The sequence below is a fragment of the Amblyraja radiata genome, chromosome 21, assembly GCF_010909765.2.
Source record: "Amblyraja radiata isolate CabotCenter1 chromosome 21, sAmbRad1.1.pri, whole genome shotgun sequence".
Taxonomy (NCBI): domain Eukaryota; kingdom Metazoa; phylum Chordata; class Chondrichthyes; order Rajiformes; family Rajidae; genus Amblyraja; species Amblyraja radiata.
In genome coordinates, this window is record NC_045976.1 from 31,220,965 (window position 1) to 31,233,595 (window position 12,631).

The 12,631-nt window shown below is 45.0% G+C and overlaps 1 pseudogene; it reads right to left on the bottom strand.

Annotated features, from left to right (window-relative positions):
• Positions 1 to 12,277, bottom strand: part of LOC116984992 — a 34,419-nt pseudogene extending 22,142 nt beyond the window's left edge.
• Positions 12,278 to 12,631: the final 354 nt, after the last annotated feature.

The window sequence follows — 12,631 nt, forward strand, 5'->3', positions numbered from 1 at the left end:
GATAGCTGATTGGATTGATCCTGCCTTTTGAGAACTGGACTAACCTAGGCAATTCCCAACATTGAGGGTGGGTGCCAGTCTAGTCACTGAACTGAAACCAATTGGTCCGAGGTGCAGCTACTTCTGAGCACAGGTATTCAGGACCACGGCTGAAATGTCGTCTGGTCCTGTAGCCTTTGCCGTGTCCAGTGTTCTCAGCCGATTCTCCATCCTTCCTGGAAAAGACCAACCAATCCGTCTGCTCCCAAACAAATGACCTTTCTCGCACCAAGCACCAAGAAGGACAATAGACGATAAATGGCAAGTTGCGTTTGCTCCAGACAAGTAGCAGACTTTGACCATTTCCATCCTGTGAGTGTCTAACACCCACAACTTCTCATTCACTGGCATTGCCATCACTGTTTCTCATATCTTCAACATCTTGAGGTCAAATTGACAGAAAGACAACTGCATCAGCGACATAAATACAACAGCAACAAAGGCAATCACAAGCTGGGTACCTTGAAGCTACTGACTCAACTTGTGACTCCCAAAGTCTTTCTATCATCTCGATGGTACAAGATGCAGAGATGGGACAGATCTGATCTCCAGCCTAAGGATGGATATTCTTGTGTTCGTGAGGACACAGTGAAGGTTCCCTATTGATTCCTGAGGTGGTGGTTTTGTAATTTGAGTAGATTTGACAATTACCCTTTGGGTTTGAGGAAAAGGATCTGATCTCATTATGAAAACAATACGTTAATGATGCTTTCAAGGGTAGAGGTAAATCTGTCTTTCGACCTCTGCCTGGGGACTTTAAAATCAGGAGTCACAATCTTAAATGTGGAGTCACCAGTCAAGACAATACTGAGAGGGTTCTTCACCCAGGAAGTGAATCTTTACCATTTTCATCCCATGGATATTTAGTTAATGAGCTTGTTTGGGAACAGAGAGCTACAGACTCTTTAGTGTTACGTAATGAGTGACTAGTGCAGGAATACAATGCCAAGGTGAATATAAATATCAGCTACGATCTTATTGAATGCTGAGCAGGTTTTAGGGACCACATGGACCACTCATGTTTCTTTTGTATCTGCTTATATTGTACAGGATAGAGATCAGGAGTGGGACGGAATACTCTCCACTTTTCTGGATGAGTGACACGCCAACGTTACTTTGGAAACTCGGCAGAAACAAACACACATCAGCCCACTGAGACGGACCCATCATTACCCCAAGCATTCACCCACACCATCCTGGCTGTTCTCTCCATCCAATCTGACTGAGCATGAGCTATTTTGCAAAGAAGAATGGGCAAAAATTTCAGTCTCTAGATGTGCAAAGCTGATAGAGACATACCCCAAAAGACTTGCAGCTGTAATTGCAGCGAAAGGTGGTTCTACAAAGCATTGACTCAGGGGGGCTGAATACTTTTGCACGCCACACTTTTCAGTTTTTTATTTGTAAAAAAATTTGAAAACCATGTATCATTTTCCTTCCACTTCACAATTATGCGCCACTTTGTGTCGGTCTATCACATAAAATCCCAATAAAATACATTTACGTTTGTGGTTGTAACGTGACAAAATGTGGAAAAGTTCAAGGGGTATGAATACTTTTGCAAGCCACTGTATGTCATAGCAACATGGAAACAGAAACATGGTTTTCGATTTAACAGCACAAATCCCAATTTAAGAAGTTACCTCCTTTTTTGGTGTAACATCTTGAAACAGGCATCTTCTGGATGTAGCACTAGAAGGTCACACACTTGATAGATCAAATGACCTCATTTTGTGCAATCTCCAATTCCTAGATGAACAAAGCTGTGCTGTAGTGTGCAATTCATGTGGAAAGAAATGCCATCATCCAAATTCAGTACTCTCCTTGTTCCTAACCAGGGAGAATTTTATTGCAGCTAGGTACTATCAATTAAAATCCTGCCGCAAGTACATAGACTGTGGGCACTTCACAATCCAGATACAAACTGGGACAGCAATAAGAAAACAAGGCTAAACACGAATGTGTAGGAAGGAACTGCAGATGCTGGTTTAAACCGAAGATAGACACAAAATGCAGGAGGGACAGGCAGCATCTCTGGAGAGAAGGAATGGGTGGCGTTTCGGATCGAGGCGTTTTCTGAAGAAGGGTCTCGACCTGAAATGTCACCAATTCCTTCTCTCCATAGATGTTGCCTGTCCCGCTGAGCTACTCCAGCTTTTTGTGTCTATCTGATGCTAAACAAATGTTCACTTCTGTGGTGTGAACAAGCTTAACATACATCAAATCCCCGAGTCTTATCCCAGTTAAAAGAAATTCTTCTGCCCTCTAGTGAGTGAAAAATAATTTTCAGTATTCAGCTATGCAGTTCGAGTGAACATTTTGCAGACACTTGACAAGTCGATTAAAGTGCTACAAGTGTAAGCACGTTAAAAAGTGGAGAAAGTTGGCAGAGCAAAAATGAAGATAAAGGAATCGATAATTCTTTAAAGGGGTCCCAATTTGATATGGGAAACAATTTTCAAATAGTCCAAGAGTTTAAATGGTTTTGCCACTTACCTGCAGATGGCGCCATCAACTCGCAGCAGTACCTGGCGAGGTTCATCGCCCACACTCAGCACATGATCTGGCAGTGTGCAGAGATACAAGAGGTTACTGAGGCCTCCACTAGAAACAAAAGGGTGCAGACAAGAAAATTATTAACTATTTGCCAACCAAATTCAGGATTTTGTTCCAGTGTAGCGTTTGTTCGTAATAGGAAAGGTGGACAAGTGTCAACATTGCAAGGGTTAATCATTTCGATGTTCTAAAAATAATCTGAAACCAAGGTTCCAGATTATGCCATGGCCTCGAATAATAAGTAGCGCATGACAAGAGATACCCAGCTGAGATTCATCTCTAATAGCAGTCATAATCACAATTTGAAGAGATAGTCCACAGCCAAATCCAGCCATCCAGCTGCAAGATGGACAACAATTCTAGGCCAGGTTAATTTTCCCTGGTATGAATTGTACTATTATTTGAGCTTCTTCATAAACTACCCCAAATTATGGCTGGGTACAGTATGCACCAAGGATGCACACTTGCAACTGCCATGCAGAGATGAAGGCCATAGTAAATTGAATTGACATCAATGCCAAGCATATAAAAAGGAACAAGCCTCTGGTAGAGCAATTGTCAAGGAGGGAGTAAGGAACACCAACTCCAATAGAACCATCCTGATGAAATGCTTAGAACATGGTCCCATCTACACCCTTTGTATCTGAGACAGAACTCGATCTCCAAACCAAACTTTGCAGCTATTAAAGTATGTCGCAAATATATCCACATCAAAGTATGTTCCCATGACCAATATGCTCACCTTTATCAACCTGGCCTATTAACAAAGGCACCAGCAGAAACTTTGTGGCAAGCAAAACAATGTTGAAGATCTCAAGGATTTTCTTAAACAACACCTCTTTACACAACTGCCACTATCCATAGGATCTGAATCACCCTAATGTGTAGTTGAGTATTCTGCACCAAAGATTCTCTCCTAGAAACACCAGAACTGATTTGATAAGAGTGACCAGGAAATCAGGGTTCTCTTGGTACTAGAAGGGGACCACCATCCTTGCAGGGAGGTTTGCTAGTGCTTGTTACGAGTGATGAAACCAGTGGGATGAAATCAAAACAGTGCAACATGACTCATTTGTAGAAAATGAAACAGGCAAGTGCAGCAAGGACAGTAAGCAGAGACAGGAAAGGAACCTTGAGAGAGCCGGTAGGTTGAGCTTTATTTACTTTAATGCAAGGAGCATTAGAGTTAATGTAAGGAGCATTTCAAGAGACAATGGGGGTCGACAAGGATCCTTTTACTTTGACGAGGCACTCCACGGCGGCGTATAAAAGCCGGATCCGGACCAAAAAGTGCGGTCTGAACCCAAACGCCCGCAGAGTCCTCAGCAGATACTCAAGATCCACCCTGTAGAAAGCATTTTCCTGGTCGAGGGAGAGAAAGGCAGTTGGTACACCAGTCTCCTGAGCCAGGTAGACCAGGACCCGGCACAGATGGATATTATCCTGGATGGACCGGCCCGAGAGTGTGTAAGTGGTCAGCGTGGATCACTTGGACCAGCACTGGACCTAGACGGTTGGCCATTGCCTTTGCAAAGACCTTGTAGTCGGTACAAGTGAAGAAGGCAGTGAAGAAAGCTAATGGAATGTTGGCCTTCATAACAAGAGGATTTCAATATAGGAGTAAAGAGGTTCTTCTGCAGTTGTATAGGGCTCTGGTGAGACCACATCTGGAGTATTGTGTACAGTTTTAGTCTCCTAATTTGAGGAAGGACATCCTTGTGATTGAGGCAGTGCAGGGTAGGTTCACGAGATTGATCCCTGGGATGGCGGGACTGTCATATGAGGAAAGATTGAAAAGATTAGGCATGTATTCACTGGAGTTTAGAAGGATGAGGGGATATCTTATAGAAACATATAAAATTATAAAAGGACTGGGCAAGCTAGATGCAGGAAAAATGTTCCCAATGTTGGGCAAGTCCAGAACCAGGGGCCACACTCTTAGAATAAAGGAGAGGTCATTTAAGACTGAGGCTAGAAAAAACGTTTTCACCCAGAGAGTTGTGAATTTATGGAATTCCCTGCCACAGAGGGCAGTGGAGGCCAAGTCACTGGATGGATTTAAGAGAGAGTTAGATAGAGCTCTAGGGGCTAGTGGAGTATTGATAGGGGACGATCAGCCATGATCACAATGAATGGTGGTGCTGGCTCGAAGGGCCGAATGGCCTCCTCGTGCACCTATTGTCTATGTTTCTATGTACAGAGGAGGGAGACCGGGCACCAGTTTTATAGAAGGCGGAGATCATCCTTCTTGGGCAGAAGGACCATGACAGCCCTCCACCAAGACAGGGGTGGAGAAGTCTCCCCGGTCATCAGGCTCTCCCTCAGGACCATGGTGTAGTCCTTCCCCAGGATCCCCCAGAATGTGCGGGAAACTCTGCTGTCAGGCCATCCAGGCCAGATTTCAAATTCAGAAACAGGAATTAAGTGGGTTTGTGGTGCCACACAACAAAACTAAGGGTTTCTCCTCAGTGTGGAGACAAGATAACAGCTCTAAGGATTCTGCTGTCTCTCTTATATTACTAGAGGATTTGTTTTACCTTGATATATAACATTATGAGAGGCATAGACAGGGTAGACATTCAGAACCTTTTCCCCGCAGGGTGGAAATGTCCAACACTAGGGGATATAGCTATAAGGAGAAAAGGGAAAGTTTATTGGAGAGTAGACCAACTGGCACCCGTTGGGTCCATGTCACATGGGAGGAGGCCTGGTCCCTCAACGCAACCCGTTCCCCAGTAACCCGTAGCCCCCACGAGAGGCGTAGTTCCCCAATTCAACCCGTTGCCAAACGTAAAATTCCAGCATTCCCTGCCTCCCCCCAGCACTGGACTTAAAAAAATTTGCAATTGCACTTCCCCAATTGCAATACCAATTCACCCTCCTGTCTATCCAGGAGCTGGAGTAAGTGTTGTGTGATGGCAACATTGTTGCAAATGTCAGGTGGAGGACTGTGATATCCTATTCAGGTGAACAGTTGGCGGAAGCACAATGTTCCTGTATTGCAACATGGTATCAAGGTTTGGTGGGAGGTGGCAGGAAGGATTTTAATAGTAAAAATCTTGTTAAAGTTGCCTTTTTTAATCCTTGAAATATGAATAATGTGAAAAATAACATCAGTAAGTAAGTAAATTGTATTTATATAACGCGTTTAAATCAACTCGCATTGAAACCAAAGTGCTTTACATAAAAGAAATAATAAAGTTTCCGTACATCCATAGAAAAATTAAAAATCGGAAAAATGACATAACACATTATAGAATTCAACAAGAATGTCCCCCCACAACAGAATCAAAATGTTCCACTGTGGGGAAAGGCAACAAAAAGTTAAGTCCTCTTCCTCTGTGAAACACCCGAGGTCGGGGCCTATTTGTGGCCTCCGCAGCCAGTCCGATGTTTTCAGGCCCTCTTTGCCGGAAAGCTGGAACTCCGGCGTCGATTAAAGTCACTGCCAATTCCATGGGTCACTCTCCCTCTTTTCTGCCCTCCAACCAACATTATGCACAATCTCCCCCTTGTGATGTTGTGTGGCCTGCTGTGTATTTCCAAACTTTAATTCTGTAATTCCAGCGTCTGCAATATTTTCCTTCCAGTGAAGGAATAATCTTGCATGTTTTTTCTAAACAAACTCTCCGGGACCAAATAAAAAGCTGCTGGAAAAACACAACAGGTCAGGCAGCATCTGTGGGGGCAAAGGTAGAGTGAATGTTTTGGGTTTCACGCCTGCATCAGCACTCCAGGACATGGTTAAAGCCTTCCTCTGGTCAGCATTATGAGTGCTTTAGTCTTTAGTGCTGATAAAACCACTGGTGACATCCAGAGGACAAACACAGGACACATTCCCTTCATCTTCAGACTGGCATCTTCACCCCTCCAATCAACAGCCATTCCTTGACCTTCCTTCCAACCACCCTGTTTCCAAACTTCCTTTCCTCTCCAAAATCTTCACCAGGTATTGGCCCATAAATTGGACCCCACAATAAAGCTGGACAAATCCAGTCCAGCCATTGACCAGACAACCAGGCTGCTCCCAATCATCAGGTGTTGTCCACAGTGCGGGCAAGTGTCACTTCCCCTCCAATAATCAACTTGCCCACGCTCAGTGTGGGTTTCACCAAGATCACTCGGCTCTGAACCGCATCACAGCCTTGATCCAATCACGGAGCAAAGAGCTGCATTCTGGAGGTGAGGCCAGAGTGAGGCTCCTTGAAAACAAGGTGGCATTTGACTGAGTGCAGCATCGAGGGGACCTGGTCATTCTGACACAAGGATCGTCAAGGAGAGAATACGTCAATGGTTGGATTCATTCCCCACATAAAGTAGGATGGCTGTGGTTCAAAATCCCTGCCCCAGGACATCACTGCAGGAGTTCCTTAGGGCAGTGTCCCAGATACAACCCTCATCAGATGATTCATCAATGACGTTCCATCCATCAGAAGGTCAGAAGTGGGGATGTTCCCTGATGATTGCACAATATTCAGTTCCATTCACAACTCTTCACAAATGAAGCAGTTCATCCAGACTATTTTCCCAGGGTGGAATGTCAAAGACTGGAGGGCATAGCATTAAAGTGAGCAAGGCATAATTTCAATCAGATTTGTGAGGCAGTCATTTATGTAGAGTGGTGGGTGCCTGAAATGCTCTACCAGGGGTGGTGGAGGCAGATACAATAGTGGGATATCAGAGGCGTTTAGATAGGCAGATCAATATACAGTGAAAGGAAGGATATATACCTTGTGGAGATGGAGGAGATTTGTATATCTTGGCATCATGTTGTCCATGGATGTTGTGGGTTGAAAGGACTTTTCTGGTGCTCAACTGGTCTCTGTTTTATGTTAATTAATCCTGCAGATGTGAGGTCAGATCCGAGGCTGGTTATAACTCAGCAAGTGATTAACCTATCACATGGTAAACTCTTCCCATCATCTACAAGTTGTGAGATCAGGAGCATTGTGGGATCCCTCTGCTTTCCTGGATGAGTGCAGGTCCAACACTCTGGAATGCATTCAGGATATTGCAGCCCAGTTCAGTTGCAGCCCACTCCCCACCCTGAAGAATCCCTCTCTCCACCACAGGCAACCCATGGCTATTGTGTGTGCCATCCGCAAAATGGATTCAATGGAGTAAATGATGAGAAGCTGTTCACAGAGACTGATCACAGAGACTACAGGAGAACAATGTGGAAATCTGGGATCTTCACGAACTTCTCAATGCGTGGAAATTATTGTTTAATGAATCAGAGGTGAGGTGATGAAGTGATTTCCCTCAGCGGGTGTCTCCCAGCTGGCTGAGGTGATGAGGTAGCAAATGCTGCAGCACATCGCTTCGTGAATTCCAGTTACTGAGCTCTCTGTCAGGGAGCAGGAGCACGGACTAGAGGATGGACATCTGAGATCATTGGCAAACGGAGCAGAGGGGACAGGAGGAATCAGTTTTGTTCAGGAAGTTGTCATGATCTGAAACTCACGGACTGAAAGGCTGGTGGAAGCAGAGTAAAAAATAACTTTCAAAGGATTTGGCCGAATGTGTGAAGGAACAATTTCCAGTGGTTTGGGGAAAGAGCAGGAGAATTGTGCTAAAGGGATCACACGATCAAAGAGATGGCACAGATTGGATGGGGCAGGACTGCTCTCCAGCTGGTGTGAGGATGGTTCAGTTGCCTGAAAACAGCTGGGTAGACACTCCCTGAATCTGGAGGTACTGGTTTTCAAACTAGAGATGACCGGGTGAATCTGAATGACACAGAGGGTGCTTGTGAAGCTGAGAGGAAGCGGTGAGGGTTAATCACAACAGGTTCTGTCTGGAAGGTGTGTAAGTAGAAGGGGGTGACTTGTGATAGGGGAGACAGAGAACGAAACATCATCATAGCTGTGGAATACAATTCACTGCGTTTGCTGCTCATGTTAAATACCGAGCATGTCAGACAGTATCTGTGGTGGGAGGAAGCAAGAGTTGACGATGCCACACCAATGTTTACTGTGGCACATGGGCTCATGGGGCTGGTGGAGGTAACATTGACAGAGAGTTGTCTAAAGGACAGAAACCAGAGTTAAGAATAAACTGTCCTAGGATGGCAGAACGTTACGTGGGAAGCCTTAAGAATCAGCAGTGGCCTTCAGCTTTTTACAAAATATATTGAAGCCTTGGATTTAAAGACAGAGTGTATATTGTTTACTTATGGTGCAAGGGTGGGAGAGAGGGTGAGATGTGAAGAGATGCAAAGAGAATGCAAGTGGTAGAGAAAGGTGAAGCAAGTGGGCAAGATGGTGGCAGGTGTTGTTAAAGGTAATGTTATTCTTGTGGTGAAATGTTGTTAATGTACATGTCAAAGTTCAAATATTTCTGGACTGTTATTGTTTTCAAACACTTTATGATAAAAACACACCGTGGGTAAATTTTATGTTGAAATATTGTCGGCTCAAACAGCAAAGTATTGGTTAGTGAAGTCAAAAGCAATGCTGATGGTGAAAAATGTGCTGACACAGAATTGTGTTTACCACTGGCAAGGTGTGAAGGGCAGAGCAGTAACTGAGACATCTCCCAGCAACAGGTTTTGGCAACAAATCCCAGTTTTATCATCCATACTCATATCACTATATGGAAATGACCACAGCTCAGAGAGAAAAACGTCACATCTGGTCTCAGAAGTGAGTTACACTGAAGCAAGATATGCAAATTCCCTGGACTTCAACAATCTGAAATCTATCTTGGTTTTGTTAAACCAGTTCAGCTTCTGAAGAGTGCTACAGTTTTCATGTAAGTTCTAAAATTGAACAGTGTTGTAATGATAGCTAAAGCAAATACAGCTTGGAAAAAAATACTAATATTAGTCACTTCCATGGGTCTCTCTCCCTCTCTCCTGCCCTCCTTCCACCCAACATTTTCTATAATCAAAAACTTGTTAAGTTACTACAGCTTTCCAGTTCGAATTAATATTTACTCCAGTGTGAACTCTGTCTTCCCCCCTGGTGATGCTGTGTGCCCTGCTCTGTATTTCCAAAATGTTGATTTTATATTTCCAGCATCTGCAATATTTTCCTTGCAGCACAGCACCAACAATGTAACAGAGTTGTGTTTACCACTGGCAAGGTGTGAAAGGCAGAGCACTAACTGAGACAGTGGTGTTGTGCTGGAAGTTGACGGACAGCCTGGGTCAGAACAACTACATTAAATCGATCAGCAACGCACTAATGAAGGATGCCCTTGAAACAAGTAAATGAAGCTGTCGGAATGTTGTAAAAACTCAACTTTTCAGTGAAGTTCCTTTGGATGGAACTTGCTGGTCATCGCTGCTCTGACAACTGTGTGACTCTAAACTTTCACTAATATCTCCCTTTATCAAATGTCCTCAGAAGTCACCAGGAAACACACAGGAATATCTCAAAACTTTGCACCTGCACATCTCCCAGCAACAGGTTTTGGCAACAAATCCCAGTTTTATCATCCATACGGATATCACGAGTTTGAAATGACCACAGCTCAGGTGTTAGAGAGAAAAACATCATATCTGGTCTGAGAACTGAGTTACACTGAAGCAGGATATGCAAATCCCCTGGACTTCAACAATCTGAAATCTATCTTGGTTTTGTTAAACCAATTCAGCTTCTGAAGAGTGCTACAGTTTTCATGTAATTTCTACAATTGAACAGTGTTGTAATGATAGCTAAAGCAAATACAGCTTGGAAAAAATACTTTCAACTAATTTCAGTCACCTCCACTTCCATGGGTCTCTCTCTCTCTCTCCTGCCCTCCACCCAACAATCTCTACAATCAAAAATGTGTTAATTCACTACAGCTTTCCAGTTCCAATGGGTATTTACTACAGTGTGAACTCTGTCTTCCCCCCTGGTGATGCTGTGTGCCCTGCTCTGTATTTCCAAAATGTTAATCCTGTATTTCCAGCATCTGCAATATTTTCCTTCCAGCACAGCACCAACATTGCTCGATTTACTGAACAACCTCTCCAGGAGCAAAGACAAGCTGCTGGAGAACCCAGGAGGTCAGATAGCCTCTGTGGGGGCAAAGGTATAGACAATGTCTGAAGAAGGTTCTCGACCCGAAACATCTCCCATTCCTTCTCTCCAGAGATGCTGCCTGTCCCACTGAGTTACTCCAGCATTTTGTGTCTACTTTCAATTTAAACCAGCATCTGAGTTGTTTCCTACACTTTCAATGTCTCGGGTTTCACCTCAATCAGGTTCACTCTCAGTGAAAACAAGCCAGACCACTGCTGAGTTCCTCCAGCATTGTTGTCTACCTTCGATTTTCCAGCATCTGCAGTTCCTTCTTAAACAACAGACTATCCAGTCTCCTCATATCTGTCATGCTCTGACCCAAGCAACGTCCTGGAGAATCGTCTCTGCTCCCTCTCACCTTTTCTACAATGTGGTGACCAAAACCAGTGCATGGTGCTCCAGCTGTGGTCTAACTGATGTGTTCTGCACTGTACCGTAAAGCTACACGGGGCTCAGTACCTCGGTTGTGGGGTGTAAATGCCATTTGCTCGCTCTCTCGGTTCCATCACTTTGCTGATGATCAAAGTGGACTGTATTGTATTGTATTGTATTGTATTGTATTGTATTGTATTGTATTGTATTGTATTCAAATTTATTGTCATTGTCTCAATTAGAGACAACGAAATGAATTTTCCTTACAGGCAGTATCATAAAAATAAATAAATAATAAATAATAAAACATAATAAAAATAAAATTGAATTAAAAAAAGAAAAGCACAAACACAGAAAGTCCACGACACAACATAACACAGTGGCACCAAGGTGAGGAAGGCACCATAGTCCAGCCAGCCTCCCCTCCGATCTTCCCAGATGTTCATCCGTGGTCTGGGCCTTCCGAGCACCCGCAGTCGCCGCACCGGGCGGCCCGATGTTCAGGCCCTCACGCCGGGCTGGTGGAACGCCGACGCCGAACCCCGACGGTGAACATCCTCCTCCTCAGCGGCCCGGACCTCCTGATCAGCCGCCTCCCGCAGCCGGAGTCCGCAGCTCCCGAGTCCGCAGGCCGAGCCGGGCGGAGTCGCAGGACCCCGCGTTGTTGATCAGTGCCGCCCGCGTTGGGAGCTCCGCAAACCGCAGCTCCATGATGTCGGTGCAGCAGGTCCAGCACTCCGGGCTCCAGACGGCGATCCCCGGTAAGGCATCGCCAGCCCCGCAATGTTACAGCGCTGTCCCGCCGCTGCTGGAGCTCTGGTCGATCCCGGCAGGTAAGGCCGCGCCAATCCAGTAGGTAGGCCGCTGGGGGGGTGAGGACGCGACTCGAATAATAGCCGCGTCCTCTCCAGGAAGCGACCGAAGGACAGTATCCCCCTTACCGTGCCCTCTTCCCCCACATAAAGACATTTAAAAAAACATAAAAAACACACTTTAACATAACTAAAAAAACAAAAAAACAAAAAGATACCGGGCTGAAGGTGGAGGCTGCTGGCACCAGCGCCACCGGAAGTACAACATTGGCTGTTGATAGCTGATTGGATTGATCCTGCCTTTTGAGAACTGGACTAACCTGGGCAATTCTCCACATTGAGGGTGGGTGCCAGTCTAGTCACTGAACTGAAACCAATTGGTCTGAGGTGCAGCTACTTCTGAGCACAGGTATTCAGGACCATGGCTGAAATGTCGTCTGGTCCTGTAGCCTTTGCCATATCCAGTGTTCTCAGCTGATTCTCCATCCTTCCTGGAAAAGACCAACCAATCCATCTGCCCCCAAACAAAATGTCAGCAGGAGTCGTCCACATTCCTCACACAGAGGAAATGGCTGTGGCCATTGGAAGTCCAACATCCCAGGCCCAGGACCTCACTGCAGGAGCTGCTCAGGACAGTGACCTGGACATGAACACCTTCTCATGCTCTGTTAATGACCTTTCTCGCACAAAGCACGAAGGACAATAGACGATAAATGCCAAGTTGCATTTGCTCCAGACAAGTAGCAGACTTTGACCATTTCCATCCTGTGAGTGTCTAACACCCACAACTTCTCATTCACTGGCATTGCCAATGCTGTTTCTCATATCTTCAACATCTTG